Source organism: Alligator mississippiensis, chromosome 3 (genome assembly GCF_030867095.1).
Source record: "Alligator mississippiensis isolate rAllMis1 chromosome 3, rAllMis1, whole genome shotgun sequence".
Lineage (NCBI taxonomy): Eukaryota > Metazoa > Chordata > Crocodylia > Alligatoridae > Alligator > Alligator mississippiensis.
The window spans coordinates 281193362-281212433 of NC_081826.1; the positions used below are offsets into that span (position 1 = coordinate 281193362).

The following is a 19072-nucleotide window of genomic DNA, read 5'->3' on the forward strand; positions in this document are numbered from 1 at the left end:
AGTTCCTGGGGATCACTGGCAAGCAAGAACATGATAGCAATCTCAGAGCCAGCCCTAATCATTAGCACAGGCATAACTGTTTTCTTTTCTAGCCAGCCCCTGACAGACCCCCTGGATTCTTTGCTTCCTGCCTGCCAGTTAGGGCAGGAATAGCAGGATAGGGCTAATTGAGCCCTTAACAGCTTATTTACTCTTTCCTGGCCAGCACAGGTTTTGTCTAGGTCTTTACTCCTGGGAAATCAAGACACTGGCCTGTGTCCTTCACAAAGCCAAGTGGAGCATTAATCTGTCCAATCCCCGCAGGTATCAGGGGGTATGTTTACACCAGAGCAGCTGCATGTCCCAGCTATGATACCTTAAGCGTGCACCATCCATCGCTCCCCCTTACAACTGAGGATCCTGGACATACACTGATGGGGCTGTTGTAGGGACACCCCCCAGTGTCACCCTTAAGACCTCAGTCTCCAGTGCACTTGAGAGCAGGTGCTGGGCATTACCAGGGAAAAGGCAAGCAGGATGTACTTAGGAGCATTCCTGACAGGACTTGCCATTGCCCTAGTGTAGACATACCCAGGGAGAGTGGAATCATTCTTCTGGAGGCAGCTTTCTCAATGCACAGTGTCATTATCAACCAACTAATAAACAGAAGAAGGTCCATATGACTGGTGCACAATCATTCCTACGACTTATGCAGGAAATACCCAGTAACAGAGTGAGACGCCTTCCAGCTTAAGGATAACATCGCCCAGGAGGTAGCAGGAGTCTACAGACAACTCCAAAAATAGCTTTCTTCAGGGTCTCTGTATCAACCACTAAACCTAGGACACCCTTTCTTCCCCCCTCACTCTTCCTGCCATTACTGCAGTAATTTAACTCATATCATACTAATTATTTATCTGCCTTGATTTCTGAACCTCCCTGCCCACCTTCAGTGACTGGAACAATTAGTGTTGCCAACTCTCCTGAGCATAAGGTGAGTTCAGTCCCTACTGCAGGATCTTTCACTGAATGAGCTTTCAGTATCTCCCAGAACCCACAAATTCTAACAAATTAACGCTCAACACCCTCACTTCAAGTCATTATGTACACGCATGTAGACACCAAGCTCACTAATCAACTTTGCTTCCCAAACCTCACATCTGCCCCTTTCTGCTTAGCACAATAACCAGCCAGTTGTTGAATAATACATTTTTAGTTCTGAAACGGCTACACAGCGCCCCCCCATCTTAGAGGCTATGGACAGGAAAGGCTCATATGCTTTACTTCCCTGCATTCAGCCAGCAGTAGGACTGCAGAGCTGGAAGGTAGCCAACCAATGGAATTTGCATGGCAGAAGAGTTGCCAGAATCTTTTTGTTCTGCCCTGGTCTCCCATGCCCCAAAATTCCTCTTGGATCATGTGGGAAAGCTGGGAAGGAATCTATCCCCAATTCTGACCAGCTGCCCTTCCTTAAGAGGTGGAAAGGAGGAGACGGCAACCAATCAGAGGAGGTTTTCCACTGGGCAGGGCTTTGGGGGGGAAGGGAGGGAAATCACCTGAGGGTAGAGTTCTGACATCCCGCCCAGATGGGCTTTTTCAGGACACAAAATTGTAGTGGGGGGAGCTGGCAACACTACATCCCATTCCTCTGGCAGAGCCCCTACATATCTCTCAAGCATATTCACATCTCCTAGAACAGGGAGCTCTGCTCACTTCGCGCATGTACTCTCTCTCTCGCTCCTTCCATTCTTCAGCTTTTACATAATCCTGGGTCCCAGGCTGAGAAGTATTAGGCTCACTTCTCTGGCTCTTTCTGAAAAGATCCTATGTCTAGGCAACTGTCCATTTACCATAACTCTCAGGAAAACACCTAAAAAGAACATTTCTAGCTTTTTGCTTTAACTTACTGTTAATTGGAGCAGGGTCCACCTAGGGCTGCTGGGCGCTGTGGGCCCAGGCCCACATCAAATGAAGCACCTAGCTGTAGATGCTACAATACCTAAAATCTAGGCATCTCAACCTAGAAGAGCAATCCAGTTTGGCAGGTTGAGACACCTACGAACCCTATGCAGTCAATGGGGAAGCTTGAATGACTCTGAGAAGTTATCCATTTTGACCTAATATAGGCACTTGTGTGATCTATATAGAGAATGGGAAGACAAGTGTTGCCAAAGAGTAACTCAGAATAATAAAAGTGGGAAACCTGGGTTCTAGGCCTCTCTAAACCTGATAGGGTTTATACCCACATCTCTCACTTCCTAAGAGAGAGACCTAACTCCAGTGTTCCTCTTCCTGGGCAAGTATTCCAACTACAAGACTAGTGGACAAAAGGAGGGTAATTCTTCCTCCAGCACTGTCATTAACTGACCATTACACAGGCAGCACAGAATTCAGTGCAAGTCAAACATGTTCCAAGCACCTTGGACTGTCCCTCTCCCAGGCCTTGGGCAATGTCTCTAACAAACCAAGATCAAGCTTAAGGTAGGTCCTAGGAACCTAGGCTCTCCAAATGGTGCACTTCTGGGCACTTACAGAAGCCAAAATGGAGGCACCTGGGGTTCTTTGAGATCCAAATTGTAGGCAACAAGTGAATACAGACATCTAGTGTGGTTTTTGGCTCCCAGGGCAGGGATGTGCCCACATCCATAACCAGCGGTGTGCGATTTGTGGGTGTTTTTCTTCTGTACTGCAGCAGTTCTTCACGTGGTATCCAGGTGGCTCTTTCAAACGTGCGATCTACCTCTCTGGAGGAGTGTCCTTGCTGGGTGAAAGCCTTTTTGAGATTGGTGAGGTGGCAATCCCGGGTGTTCTCTTCAGTACAGATGCGGTGGTATCTGAGGGCTTGGCTGTATATCACAGCTTTTTTGGTGTGTTTCGGGTGATTGCTGGTTCTGTGCAGATATGTATGTCGGTCGACCAGACAACAACTGCGCACCAGGATGAACGGACACCGGAAATCCATCAAAGACAGAAACACCCAATTATCGGTGGGGGCACATAGGAGGGCCACTCTCTCTCCAATCTCTCAGTCCTGATCCTCAAGGGAAATTTACACAACACGTCCCAGAGACGAGCCTATGAGCTCCATTTCATCAACCTGCTGGATACTAGAGATCAGGGACTAAACATAGACATTGGATTTTTGATACATTATAATCTGCCTGGCAACTGACTCCCCAGCTCAGCCCAGCCCAGCCCCTGGCTTCTTTACTTTTCATTCCATCCAGGAAGAGCACGCAGCAACTGCTGCAGCGTCCTTAGCCTGACGAAGGGTTTTTGAACCCGAAAGCTTGCTTAATAACTATTCTCCAACCATTTGGGTTGGTTTAATAAAAGATATCAAATTCACCCAAGGAACCTTGTCTGCCTATATCCTTAGACCAACACGGCTACAACCTAAACCCCTGCACCATGAGACTGGTAACTCTCTGGAAATGTGGAAGAACTGAAGAAGGTTTAAACAGCACTTCTCTCTGTGCTTGTGAGCAGTGGCTGCCAACAAAAAGAAAGAGAGTCAGAAAGTAACTTTATTTTTAGCAATAGCTGGTTCTGAAATACTTTGAGATCCAAATACTACAATTTAGATCTCAAAGAACCCCAGGTGCCTCCATTTTGGCTTCTGTACGTGCCCAGAAGTGCGCTATTTGGAAAGCCTAGGTTCCTAGGACCTAACTTAAGTGATACTTGCTGTTTTTATTAGTTGTCAATTAGCTAAGGCAGAGAAGGCTAACAATGAAACTGTATGACAGAAATATGTAACCTGGGTGCACCCAACTATGTGCTCCCCCCTCCAAATAGAAGAGATAGGTAGCTAGGCAGAAGCACTGAGAGGGATCTGTAAAATACTGGCCAATTCCTTCTATTCCCTATAGAGTCAGGCCAGGACCAGGAATAGCTTAACTATATACAAATGTATTAATGTTTACAGGGAATCTTAAAAGATAGCTATTAATATACAACTGATACAGATATTTACAGATTTATAACAGGTAAATATAGCTAGACAGATAAACACAGGTATCAACAGATATGTTCAGGCAAGAACAATAAAACAATTAGATATAAATAAACCTCAACTTGCCAACATAACACAGACCACATTGAAGGATAACAAAATTCTAATATTATAAAAGCCTAAGTCTATCTGTCTGTCTGTAACGCTTTTTTTGCACTCTGATTAGTTGACAGAAACAGCCAATCAGAGTGCTTCAAGCATGGTGGAGCACCACCATGATTCCAAAGCTGCGCCGAGGACTGCACAGAGGGTGCAAGAGGGTGCACCTCACCCTCTGCAAGAGGCAGAAGCAGCAGCAGCGTTAGGTGGTGGCACTCCATCTCAGACCCCTCTCTGGTCATTCTTGATGGGCAATTGGCTAGTAAGTCTCTCTCTTGATATAGATAGATAGATATATCTATATATAAACATATATATAGATAGATATATACATACCAATATATCTATATATAGATATATCTATACATATCTATCTATAAATATATATCTCTGTCTGGCTCTCCCTGCTCCCAGAGTCAGGCTCCAGTGGTGGCTCCTCTAGTGGCATCTTCAAGAGCCTGGGGCTATCGCCCACTGGGGCAGCTCTCCCCAGCTTCTTGGCTCCACTCTTCTTAAGTCCCTCACCGTGTGTGTCATGTGCTGGGCACACAGATCCTTTTATTCACTCTGGAGACTCCACTTCCAAAGGCTTGCCAGACCTGCAGAATGCAGGGTTCAATCAGAGTTTCAATCAGGCTCTTTGCCCCTGCTCCATGTGAAGGGTGAAACCAGCCCCACCCAGCCCTTACTTGATTGGTGGATGGGCTCCTTTTATAAGAGAAGAAAAAAAATGAAACAAATGAGAGAGAAGCTTTTAAACAGAGAGTACACAGATACAATGCAACTATGAAAGAGTTTGTGATTGATCTAAAGCTCAAGAGCCAGTCTTCAATTCTGAGACTGATGCCTGATAAGAGATTGTGACTGGAATCTACAATAAAAGAGTCAGACAGAAACTATCGAAAAGATGTAGAAATAACCCTTGACAGCATTTGGAATTTGCCAGACAATATAACTAGTCTGGGTTGTTTGTGGAGAGTAGACAGTGTTTGGATACTGTGGATATGATACAGATTCCAAAATACTATAAGAATTCAGATCAAAGACAGAAAGGCACATGAAGCTCAACATTCAACAAAAGCAACACACAGACTTGCAAATGCTGTAGCAACAACACAAGTCAAAACAATGTCCCATATGTGGGAAAGGATGAAAGCAGCACAACAGATCACATCGCTTTGCAAGTGTAGCAGGCTTACCTTTCAGAGCTTGAGTCCCAGCCTTGAGATCCTGCTGTTTTGATTGGTGGCGCCCATCCACCAATCAGGAGGCAGCAGGAGAAATAAAGTCATGCCTCTTTCCTGAGGGGAGGGGGAGAAGAGCTCCTTCGGACCTGACTGAAGACTGTAAACTGTCAGGTCCAGAAGACTTCAGGGGCGGAGCCCTGGAGCATATAAAAAGAGCTACGTGCCCAGCACGAGGGTCAGATGCAGTGAGGGACTCAAAAAGAACGGAGCAAAGAAAAGCTGGGGAGGTCTCCCCCAGCAGGCAATAGGCCCAAGGTTCCTGAAACCACCACGTTCAGGAGCAGCCTTGGGAGCGGTGCGAGACCTCTCGGGCTGTTGATGGCACACAGGCACAGTGGGTGGAGCCCTGGCCCTGGGAGCAATGTGAGACTGCTCGGGCCCATCATGGTGTGCGGTTCAGTGCAAAGAGCCCAGGCTTTGGGAGCCATAAGTGACAGCTTGAGCCTGCAACCCCAGCAGGGCCAGCAGGCCACAAAGTGCATGGGGCAGTGCATGGAACAAAGGCCTTGAGGCAGCAGTGAGGCAGCTCAGGCCTCATCTCCCAGCAAGTAGCCAAGTCCCACGGTGTGCAGGGCAGCACACAGGCCCAAACCTTGGGAGCCAGGGAGCAGCAGAGGCTGCTTGGGTTATCCACCCAGTGAGAGGACAGTCAGCCAGAGCATAAATGGCCTGGCCTGTGCTAAGAGAGCCCTCAGTGCCGAGCCAGGGCACAGGGAAATGGTAGTGCTGTAGCATGTGGTCCAGCAGCAGTGGTGCAGCAGCTGAGAGGAGTTGAGCCCTCAGTGCCCAGAGCAGAGCACAGGGTGGGGAGGATCCCAGTGGCACAGGAGAGGCCTGGAGAGACTCCAGCAGAGGAGACCCCATCAAGCTGCACCATGACCACTGCCACCTGAGGGAGCATGAGTAATTGGGCCCTTGGGTACCACAGGGGAAAGACATTTGAGGCGGGCAAACCCAGAGAAGGGGCTGGGTGAGCAGCCCTCCTGCCTAGTCATGGCCCTAAGGGGAGGGGCCCCTGGTGCTTCCTGGACACCCCCAAGGGACCCCATTGGAAGAAGGACTACCTCTTGCCATGGGTCAGGGACTATATTAAGGAATAGATGTTATTAAGATTGTTCATGTTTGTGCCTTATATTTTGTAATTGAAATGTTGTACATAGTGTTATTTAGGGTTTGACCTTGGTTATTGGTCAGTGTTCACTGTGTAAATATATGTATATGATATTTAGTTTTATGTTTATGTATATTATAACTTAATAAATTGTACAGAGTTAAGAACTTTGGGGTTGGGCTAACTCTATAGAGGAAAGAGGGATCTGCTTGAAATTCTGGCATCCCTCTCACAGCACCCGCTCCTGCCTACCCCTCCCATTCAGTTGAGAATAGGGCACACCCTTGGGCGTACCCAGGTTACACAAGAGTTTGCAAGCACCAGGATCAAGCATGAAATGGACTAAGAGAATGACAGTGGCCTTACTAGGTCAGATTAGTTCTTCACATGAGCATCATGTGACACATCAATAAATACTGTGACAACATCATCTGATATCAACTTCACTGGCCCAGCCATGTCATCCAGATGTCTGACTCCAGATTCCCAAAGCAAGTTTTATTCTCTCAGTTCAGTCATGGCGTGCACTCAAGAGGAGGGCAGAGAAAGCGCTTCAAGGACGTCCTTAAGGCCAACTTGAAGAAATGTAACATTGATATCAACTCGTGGGAAACTATCGCCTAGGACCACCTAAACGGAGGAAAAGTCTGCCGCAAGGATCTTAATAATTTGAAACCTTATGATGACAACATGAGACAGAAAAGAGGAGCAGCAAAAACAGCGTTTCATGGACCAAATCAAGAATCTGGAGCCCCTCACTCCACATGGAAACACGTGACCAAGTTGCAAAAGAGTCCGTCAATTCCATATCAGCCTCATCAGCCATCTTTGCACTCACAGATAAGACATTTGTGGAAGATAATCATCCTTACCTGCAAGGGATTGCCAAAGACAAGGACTGTGGCAGCAGAAGAGAAACTGGACTGTTAACCTGGAAGCAAATGGGACATTTAATAATTTTAAGTTGGATAATAATGCGCAAGCAAATGTATTTCAAACAGAGTTATTAGCAATGAAAGCAAAGCCACAGGTTTTCAATGGTAAAGGGACAAAGCACAGAGCTTTTTGTCATGACCTTATCCCTACTAAAGGTTTATATAAACGAAATTTATGAGGAAATACATTGGGAAAAAAAATTACAGTTTTAATAGTACCAATGGGGGGTGTGAGAGAGAGAGATCTTTATGAATCATTTTTGTAGCTGAAAAATTTAATCTTTATTCTTGAGGGGAAAACACTAGCCAGGCCTCTGACAAAAGCCCAAGTCAGCCTACAGTCAGTTTCAGCTAACGCTAACCTACTTTAAATATAGACATGTTTTACATATTTATAAAGTAATATAGACACGTTTTATACTAATGAAGTAAGGCCAGTATCTCCAGACATGGTATCTAGATCATTTGATGAAAAGGACTATGGTGCAAAGTCAAGAACTACATAGTACATGTCACTCTGATTATGGAAAACCTCACTCATGTCAGATGGTAGACTGTGATTGACACTTACTGCTGAAGAGAAGATCCTCCAGAAAGCAATTCAAGCTATTGTACAGGTTGGCTGGGAAAACATAATCCTAGCCCATGTTATCAGTTTAAGGGAGATCTCTCAATCATAGATAGAAATTTATTTAAAGGCCCCAGGATCATTTGGGAACTGACATATTTAAAGCCTGTTCCACAGTAAGAAGTATTGTCAACAGAAGCTGACTTTTGTCGCCACAAGTTTGTGTCCCCACTCAAATTTGATGTACTTCTCCAAAATTCAGATTTCCTGTCACCCAAGGACAACCACATACTAAACCAAAATATAAACCCCAGTACATAGTATTGCTGTGGGCATAATGCCAGGATATATCAAGTGTACAACTTGGACACAGGTGGTTGGGACTTGACTCTACACGATCATGACCCAGGGGTTTAGAACAAACAAAAGGTGTTCCAACCAGAGTCAGGGGATCAGAAGTAGGTAGGTCAGGAGATCATGGTCTCTAAGGGACCAAAATATATTCAGTCACCTTTGGTAGAACCATGAGGTTGTGGGGGGGGAGGAGGCAGAAAACGGGGAGGAAGTCTAATAACAATCTCATAGTGCTAAAAGGATTACGTTTGATTTTGATGCTAGGTGGAAGGGTAATCCTTATTCTTTCTGGGTACAGACAGAAGTGACAGTTTTCACCTGATCTGGCCACAGATAGCAGTCTGCAGCTGTGACCAAACAGAAGTGCATGGCTGCAGACCACTTTAAAAGGGCCTGATCCTGTGAAAATCTGAACCTTCATTGCATGAAGGTTCAGATGAACACTCCCCAAAACAAAGCACATTCTGTAACTTGTGTCTGTGGAGCTCCCAGCCTGTCAGTTTTCAGAATGGGAAGGGGGAAAAGGAGCAGAGGGAGTTCAGTCTGGGATTTTTTCGGCCCCCAATGGAGGGTGGGGTGGGTGGATTGGAGGCCCCCTGAGATGGGAGGGCTTCAATCCACCCACCTTACCCTCCAAAGCCAGCTGGGGAACCCGAGAATGAGCTCCCTCTGCAATCTTTCCCCACTCCCATTCTGACAAAAGCATCTGGGCTGGGAGGGGGGAGTGGCATTGCTACAGAGACCAGGCTGCAGGCTCACAGCAAGCAGCTGCAATCCCCAACTCCTGGACCCAATGGCAAAATTGTGTTGGGTCCAGGGGATCACTGCAACTCATAGCGCTTCCTTCAAAGTGCTGTGAGGTGCAAGGGAGAGCTGCTCTTCTGTCTGCGCCCTCTGTGGTATCTTGCCCTATACACAGATGTCCCTTTTATCCTCAGGTGCAACCTGAACAACGTTTTCCTACACAGTCTTTCATCCACTAAGCTGATCTCCACTGTATCAGTGCTGTAAAGAGCTGAGCAGCACGCCGGTCAGGGTGACCCAAGCTGCCTACACCATCTGCCTTTTCTGAGCTTTTTCACCATCAGGAGCAATGTGTCAGCCATCTCCAACTACTGGTAATACGTTTAGCAAAATGTGATGCATTGTTACTGTATTCATGCTTAGGGATCCCTTCCCACAGGTTCCCTTGACTTACAACTATAAGATTTCAAGAGCACCATGCAACCTGCTCTGCCTGAGGCTGCAAGGCAGTCCCAAAATTAGTCAGCTTCTCTTAGTGTTCCCAAAAGATCTTTATGGGAAAACTATGGAGGAGTTCTCATGCTTCTTTTTTCAATGCCAATCTCCTCAGCTTGAGAGACCTCCAGACATGCAATCTCTGAAAACCTGATAGACTTGTATAAATAAGCAAGTGTTCATGGAGCTTCTTTGCTTCACAGAGGCTACTGTCCAAAAAGCTGGGGATTGGAGAGACCTCATGCTAGACAGATTGTAGAGGGACAGGTGTAAAAGCACAACGGCTTTCACAAGACACAGAAAGACACAGAGATGCAAAAGGACTTCATCAGTTTCCTTAGGCAAAAAACAGATGCTACCTACAAATATGGAGTAAAACACCCAAAGCCTCTCAAATGGTCCTTGCACCACATGGAAACTTCAATATTCACAGAGCTATGCACCACTCCTGAGAAAAGGTATACACACAGCCGCCAACATTCTTGCTCACTCTACCCCGTACCTGTGACTTTAGATGCACAAGCCTTTAATACAGGTACCACAAGTAACTGTCACTTTTTATAAGGTACAACTACCCTTTCCATAGGGGGTGCTGCTCCTTACTTTATTTGCACTGGATGATTCAATGTTATTCCTTGTCTTCATTCACATGTTAGATTTAGAATGAATATATTGGGAAATGATACATACTGCAGCACTGCTCAGCCCTTCCTCCCAAGGAATTTGTAATAGCTACTTGAATTTTTTTTTAATTCAGTACTCAAACCACATACACAATAAAAGTATACTGCTGAAGTGATCTTTTAAGGCCTCCCTCAGTCAAACAGCTCTTCAGTGGGCTTTAATTACTGTCCTGGTTTTTCAAAATCAGCAATTTATCCACTTCCCCCTGCTACCCTGCTAGTAAAGTTCTTTCCTTGGCTTCTCAACTAGCAAAATAATATGCCAGAATACCAGTCAGACTACTTGCCTGGCAGAGACCAGCCTAGTCATGAGGCAGTACCAATGAACTTTAAGTCTACCAAAATTCAAAGCACTTCTGCAATTATCCTGTCCGTGTTCAGAGGTCCAATGTACAACTTCATAAACACTGAAAATGAAGAGTGAGCCAGATCCCCAGAAATACTACTGGCATCTCAAGCAAATCAACATGAATCTTGCATCTTCAAGAACACAGCACTTTTCCAGATAGTTGATTCATGTACTTTCCCAAACCAACTAACCTTAATGTCAATGAAATATCCCTCATGACCCACTACAGCATATAAAACCATGGAAAAGTAAAATGTTCTATATGTACTTTAAGACAAATTGGTAGTAGCCAGAATTAGGATTCGTACTGTATGCATTGCCCCAACACAATGGATGAAAGCCTTTCCCTCAAGATCCTCTATATCAGGAGTGCTCAACACCCTGCCCACAGGCCAAATGCTGCCAGCCCTCTTCTGCTGACAAATTCCAAACCTCTACTCAACCAGACCAGGGATCAGCCATACCTCCTTCCCCCACATGGGGCTGGATCAGGGCCAAGCCATGCCCCTTTCTCCCTGCATGGATAGATTGGGGCTGGACCACACCTCCTTCTCTCTGCACAGCTAGAACAGGGCTGAGCCCTGTGAATGGCTGCACTGGGGCCAGGCTGCCTCCCACCCCTCCATGCCCCCCACCTCCTCATGGCTGGATCAGACCCTGCTGCACCTGCCCTGTGCATGGGGGTGGGCCCATCAGTTGATTCTGGCCCATGGACAAACTGGGCAGTGCCCATCTGGTCACAGGGCACAAAGTTGAGCACCACTACTCTATATTCCCTGCACTGAGCTCAGAGTCATAATCCCATTCACCAAAATACACTAATGGCCTTGAACACTTGGATGATGGGAGCTCCCACTGGGTATTTTCCAACCCAAACAGACTGCTCACTGACCAGCAGCAGGCTGGAATTACAACTTTCCAAATTATGATTGCTCACTTTTCCACTGTTCTCTCTGTGCTGGAGGGGTTGGTGGGACCAGCTTTGCACACAATTCCAGGAATGTGTTGTTCCTCATTCAAACATCTCCAGCAACCATTGATCACTTAGATTTCCATTATAGTGACGGCTCAGCGATCATTTATTTGGCCCAGAAACACTATTGCATCATGTATAGCTGGTCAGAGAATGCCTACAATAGCCTGTGACTTTCATACTTTGTCAGCCTCATCTGCTTAATCTTCTCGATAAGTCCTATATAACCTTCATTGCATCCCCAATTGCTGTTGTAAGAATTATTTAAGTTCCAAAAATATAAGGGTCACATGCCCCACATCTAAAAACAGAAATAAGAACCCCACAGACCCTGTGCAGGATCCTAGCTGTTGGTCAAGAGAAAAAATTGCAACAAATAATTGGATTTTTAAAAAAGGGTCAAACCTTTGGAATGAAGAAAAGGGAATTGTGATTCCTTGACCCAAACTACCCATAATTTCCTGGGCATAACATAATACCTGTACTCATCTTAGATTAATATCCTCATTTATCTTAGATCAGGGGTAGCCGACCTGTGGCATGTGTGCCACAAGTGGGGCAGGCAGCCTCTGTGTGTGCACATGGTAGACTAGGAAAGGGTCAGGCAGAGCAGGAAGCAGAAAGCAGAGCAGCAGAGCAGGCAGGAGAAGGGGACTGGAGTGGCACTCAGGGAGGATGCAAGGCTATTTTGTGGCATGCCTGCCAAAAAAGATTGGTCCCTACCAAGAACATGGACAAATTGGAGAGAGTCCACTGGAGGGCAATGAAAATAGTTATGCTGAGGCACATGACTTATGAGGAAAAGCTGAGGGAAGTGGGCTTATTTAGTCTGGAGAAGAGAAGGCTGGGGGAGTGGATTTAATAGCAGCCTTTAATTACCTGAAAGGTGGTTCCAAAGAGGAAAGAGCTAGAGAGATGGTGAAATCTCCATCCTTCGAGGTTTTTAAGGCCTGGCTCGACAAAGCCCTGGCTGGAATGATCTAGTTGGTGATGTTCCTGCTTAAAGCAGAGGGTTGGAGTAGATGACCTCCTGAGGTCCCTTCCAACCCTAATTTTCTATGATTCTATGTTGTCAGTGGTGGCAGATGACAGAACAAGGAGCAAAGGTCATAAGTTGCAGTGGGGGAAGTTTAGGTTAGATATTAGGAAAAACTCTTTCATTAGGAGGGAAATAAAGCAATGGAACAGGTTACCTAGGTGCTAGAATCTCTGTCCTTGGAGGTTTTTAAGACCCAGCTAAACAAAGCCTTGACTGGGGTGATCTAGTTGGGGCTGGTCCTGCTTAGAGCAGAGGGTGGGAGTAGATGACCTCCCAAGGTCCCTTCCAACCCTAATTTTCTATGATTCTATGATACTGCCTCAGATAATCTTACTAGAAGAAATTACAACTGCTGTAAATAGGCAATTGGGTGTATCAAATCTATTTTTCTAGGCACTGTATACCCGAGGTCTGCTGATATTTTTTCCAATGAAGAATTGAAAACAAGAATGCCCGCACTGTTAGAATCTGATATCAGAGTCACAGGGGACATGTAGAATAGAGAGACAGATAAGAGAAAAAATATTGGTATGACTAAATATCATTGGATCTGCCACCGCCTAATGAAAAAAGATGCTCTGCCCTTTTATGATGGAAAACAATGAACACAAACAACTGGGGCCAATAATTGCTATTCAGTTCTCCAAGATGGCTCTATAGGAGGCTGTCTCATGGGTGTCTGATGCAATTTCTGACTTAAGGAAATCCTTCTCCTGTGGTGTTCTCACCCTTTTTTCACACAGCACAAGAAGGCTGTTACGAGGTTAAGTATCCCACCAAAGCTGGGATCACTGCTCAAGTTGTGGGACTCTGATGTTAATATAAAAACCATAAGAAATGGTGGTGGCAGCACTATGGAATTAAGCTAAATCTGAACAAACCCAGAGGATATTAACAGATTATTCATAAAAACAGACAAAAACTCTTGGAGCCACAGAAATAACACATCTGAGCAGAACCTAATGTTTAAAGTCTGTGTGTTCCTTCTCAAGTTGTTCAGTCATTGAAAGGAATAAACAGAAATCTTGGTCGACATTCAAGAACAACCTAAGAAGGTTTGGTGCCCCAATTTCAAAATGGAAGGGGCTCTTCTCTATGAAGGATGATACAACATAATGCAGAATTTGCTTTTGTTCCAACACTCTGGTTCAGTTTGTCAAAGACAAAAAATTCAGAGAGGAGGAGTGGTTGATGGACAAAGCCTGTTCATGTTTATTCTTTTCTATTTTGAGAGATGTCACACTAATTTTATGATCCTGCTAAAGAGAATTGTTGGCTCATATTGGTTAGGAAACAGAAATTCTTTGCATAACATAGTCCTTAACTAACATGGCTAAGAATTTCTCAGCATAAGCCCTGACCTACATGTGTTGGAAATAATTATACCTTGATGTTAAGACTGCATTCATTCAAGAATGGTTTTATTTTCCATACTGAAGAAAATAATCAAAAACATACAACCTTTTCAAATTAAAGTAGATCAAATGCAAAAAAACAAGCCCATGCCATAAAAAAACCTCTCTGTTTAACCACAACTCTATATCTCATCACTACTTTGATTTGTAATAATTGGAGAAAAACACTTCAGGCCTCAATCTCAAACAGCCTGGATATGGGGAGTGGCAAGGAAGAACGAATAGCTCCCTGATTAAACACCTCCTAGCCCCTGAGCAACTTCAGGTTATTCCTAACCAGCGTTAGTAGTATAAGGCCTCTCAGGGACCTCACAGCAGTCAAGTGCTGAGCACAGTGGAATTCCACTTGGCTACGACCCTCTCTTCTGTTCTGCTCATGCTGTGCCCCAGACACAACCTCACCTTCCCCTGGGACATGGCTGGCACAGCAAGTGATAAAGCCACTTCCACTAGTTTTCTGGCAGCAGGAATGTCCTCCGTGCAAAGAGAATTTTCCAGCAGGTATCTCTGGCCAATTTAGTCAACCAGAGAATCCAGGATTTAAGTTTCTAAATTAAAGAGGTTACCACTAGAAAAGCTCTGTTTCTAGAGTCAGGAGTACCAGACAGGAATATTAAGCAGTGATATGAAGAACAGTATATGGAAACAGACACTACTCACATATTTCCAAAAGCATTTATTTATATCCTACCGTTAAACTGCCTAATGCATATCCCTGGGGTTTTCTAAAATGAGCGTTTCTTGCCCACTAACTTGAAGTGATCACATTTTGCTATGATTTAAACATGTAATAAAAGTGCAACACACAGGAGTTCTGATTAGAAATTGTATTTCAGTTCCTGCTCCAAAGCACATGATGTAGTTCTAAGTTAGAAAGGTCAATAGCCTTATCTAATTACCGGGGTCATTGACCAAAGAAATTGTGTAGCATAAAATGTATAGAGGTTCTGAGCTGGAGAGGCTTGTTAAGGGGAGATTGGGGGGGGGGGGAGGGGGAGGGTCTGAATTCAATGAAGATTATGAGCCTAGGGCGTGGATGGCAGGGTCCCAGAAAAGGTTTAAAGGAAGGGCCAACAGCTCTGAGCTAGGGGAGAGGTTAACTGAGCCAGTGGAGGAAAAGATTGCTGTTCAATTGGAGATCTCAGTTAGGAGCAAGAAGCATTCTTTAGCCTGGATTGTGAAAGGAGGAGTTCCTGGCTTAATGAGGAAGACAAAAGTTGAATCTGGGGACAAATCAGGAAGAAGGGAGCTGGGTTGAAGGGAGGTGAGGGTCTTCGTGGGGGATATTCCTGAACCAGAAGGAAAATAAGGTGGGTTACCAGGGCTGAGTGATGAATTGGTGGGTGAGAACGTGTGTCTGGGAGAGTGAAGAGACAATGGCTGAATGGGAACATTTCCTTATTTGTTTGTTCCTTCTTCTCCTGTGAAAGACAATGCTGCAATGATGGTCTCCTCCTGGTAGGCACAATAACAGTCTAAATGCTGGACTTCTGCAAGAGAAAGCAGCAACTTCCTAGTGCAGAGATAAGCAAGCTTCTTAAGCCAGGCTGGACAAACTATTTTTTTTAATTAAACAGTGTATGCTAGATTAATAGTGGTCATAAACTCAAAGAAATTCTTGCTGGAAACACAAGGGAGAAACAAGTGAATTTTGGAAAGTGACTGTGTAATTTTCTGATTCAATCCCGGACCCCGATGATGCATAGCTGTGCTTCTTCTATCGTACTCCCCAAGTTATGAAGAGCTGAATAATGACCTTTCTTCTGCCTTCTAGAGTTCAGGAATATGTAATTTCAGTTCGTGACATGTAAGGAGGGGTGGGAGGACAGGGATGTTTCATTCAGCTAACTGGAGCCTAGAAACATTTTTAAAGAGAAGAGAAATAACCCTCATCTGAGGTTAGATGAGATTGCACCCACTTCTACTGGAACTCTCATCTCCTTGTTTTCACGTCTCATGCCAGCTACCTGTATACACTGGGGTGGGTGTTGAAACATCAGACAACTACATATTAATTTTGTGATGGAGGGGGAAGGGAGAACCTCATTAGTGCTCTCTCTGAAACCTGCAAATAATTTAGAATTTGCTACTGTGGGTTATTTTTTAATTTTGTTCCAAGTGCCTTATAATACTGCAAAAATTTTGCCTCAAATAGAGTTGTGGTCACACTTCTCCTTTATGATCCAATTAAGCCCATGTTTTATTTCCCTGTTCCTTAAATGGCCTTGTATGAACAACTTCACGTGCCACTAAACGGATTAGCACTAAGTTACAGTCCAGATTCATTTTATAGCTACAGTTTCCCTTTCTGGTTAAAGTAAAACATAACAAAATGTAAAACCTCACTTCAAGCTCTTTTCTAGGATTTCTCCCTAAGCCTGTTTGTGCCCCAGTCCTTCCTTCCCTTGGTTTCAGAGAGAGATGTTCAAATCTTTTCCATTCTAGCCTGGTGAGGTAATAAAAACATTTATCCCTATGACCTGCCCTGGAACTGCTCACCAAGCCAGAGTATGAATGACACAGTAGATAACTCCTTAGGGAAGCCAGAGAAAGTTCCCCATTTAAAACCCTTTCCTCTTAACCACATGACTATTCCAGACTAGTATCTTCTCCTGCTACAATTTCACCCACAGTCTATGTCCATTCTCACTTGGCATGCATCTCAAACATCTTTTTATCAAACCAGATTTGATTTCTATGTACATGTTCCTTTTTCTACTTCACGTTGCCACTAGAAGTGTCATTTTTATTGTTACTTTCTGTTCAGAACCATTTACTGATGTCTACTTGACTGGGGTTGTTTTCTTTCCCCTTTCTTTCTAGTTGAGAAACATTTCAACAATAAATTGTTCCGTGTTGATCTTTTTAGATCTTTCACCAGCCTTTGAAACAGCTGATCCTGAGGTGCTAACAAAGTGTTTTAAAGACCTAATTGGTATTCATGGGACTACTCTAAACTGGTTCCGCTCTTTCCCAGCAGGGAGACCCCAGACGGTTGTGATGGGTGGGTACTCATCATCCCCTCAGGACCTTTCCTATGGTTCCCCCGGGGCTTCATATTGGTGACATGCCTGTTCAACATCTATAAGAAACAATTGGGTGAGATAAATATGGAGATCTGAAGTAAGATATCATCAGTACACTGATGACACCCAAGCCACTCTCATCTGACCTAGGACCTGCAGTCTTGGTCCTTCCCTGCTTTCTGACAGCAACTGGGAACCCAAACTGGACCCAGGGCTCGGACAGTAAAGAAATTCTTCCTTATGTCCAGCCTGAAATAGTCTTGCAGGAGTTTATAACCGTTCGACCTCGTCATCCCTTGGGGCACTCTGGTGAACAAACGTTCCCCCAGATACTGGTGAACACCCCGGATAAACTTATAGGTGGCCATCAGATCACACCTGAGCCTGCGCTTTTCCAGGCTAAAGAGCCCCATATCTCTCAGCCTGTTGTCGTAGGGTCTGTTTTCCTGACCTCTGATCATGCGCGTGGCTCTTCTCTGGACTCTCTCAAGCTTCTCCACATCCTTTTTCAATTGTGGGGCCCAAAACTGGATGCAGTACTCCAGCTGTGGCCTCACCAAGGCCAAGTACAAGGGGAGAATGACATCCCAGGATTTGCTTGAGAAGCATCTATGGATGCAAGCCAGCGTTTTGGTCACTTTACTAGCCACAGCATTGCATTGCAGGCTCATGTTCATCTTGTGGTCAATCATGACCCCCAAGTCTCTTTCTTCCGTAGTGCTAGCCAGCATAGCACTGCCAAGCCTATAAAGATGCTGCAGGTTTTTCCGCCCAAGGTGGAGAAAAACTTAGACTGTCAGGGCCAGCTGACTTGAAGGTATCCAGCCTCTCAAGGTGTTCCTTCACGAGGTCAGCATTGATGGAGGGCAGGGGATCTCCCTTACCCGGACCTTCCTGTCCCGTAGTGGGCATGGGCGTCCCGTGGGACCGATGAAAGACTGACACAAAGTACCCATTTAATAGGTTGGCTTTTTCCTGGGCGTCAGTTGTCAGTTGTCCCACCTGGTTTATCAGGGGTCCAATGTTGCCCTTGCTTTTCCTCTGGCTCCCCACATATCTGAAAAAGGACTTTTTATTGTCCTTGATACTCAAAGCTAGTTGGAGTTCAGTTGCAGCCTTGGCTTTCCTGGTTTGCTCCCTACAGGACTGGACCAGTGCAGAATATTCCTCCTTGGAGGTGAATCCCATCCTCCATCCTTTGTAGGCCTTTCTTTTTAGCCTCAGGAGGTCTGCTAGATCCCGGGAGAGCCAGGGGGCTGCTGTGCCCTCTGCCTTTCCTCTGAGATGGAATAGAATTAGCTTGTTGCTGACTGACTTGCCAGCTTTAAGGCAGATGGTGAAGGTGATCAGCTCGTGGTCACTGTCACCCAGCTTCCCCTCAATCACTAGGTCACTGATAAGGTCATCCCCAGTAGCCAGTACCAGGTCGAGCAGCACTTCACCTCTTGTTGGCCTGTAGACTTCTTGAGTCAGGTAGAGGTCATCCACGCATGATAGGAAGCTCTGCAACCACTCGGATTTTGCTGAGTGATCCTCCCACAAGATGTCTGGGTAGTTGAAGTCACCCATGACAACCATGGTCCTGGAGCATGCAGCCTCAGCCAGTTCCCGGGCAAACTCCTGGTCAAGCTCTTGACTTTGGGTGGGAGGTCTGTAGTAGACTCCCACCGTTGTGTCCCCTGTGCTGTGTTCTCTACGGATTTTAACCCAGAGGGTCTCCAGTCGTTCACCCTGGTCGCCAACATCAGCTTGCAGGTACGCATAGATTTCCTTAACATAGAAAGCTACACCTCTGCCCCTTTTATCTACTCGATCTCTCCTGTACAAGTTATAGCTGTATATACCCATGGTCCAGTCATGGGTGGAGTCCCACCAGGTCACCGTTATCCCTATGATGTCGTAATTATTTGTGTTAAGCAGGAGGACGAGTTTCTCCTGCTTATTCCCCAAGCTCCTGGCATTTGTGTACAGGCAAGCAAGTGTCCATTTGGGGGCTCTTGCCTTGCCCACAGATTGTACCAGGGCTGGGGCAGGGGTGGG

The 19072-nt window shown here is 45.4% G+C and overlaps 1 long non-coding RNA gene across 1 annotated transcript in view; it reads right to left on the reverse strand.

Moving 5' to 3' along the window:
• LOC132249165 (uncharacterized) overlaps window positions 1–19072 on the reverse strand; it is a 353785-nt gene that overhangs the window by 284697 nt on the left and 50016 nt on the right. The window contains exon 2 of the long non-coding RNA XR_009460572.1: window positions 7324–7382. This is a non-coding gene — a long non-coding RNA (uncharacterized LOC132249165). The remainder of the gene's footprint in view (window positions 1–7323; window positions 7383–19072) is intronic.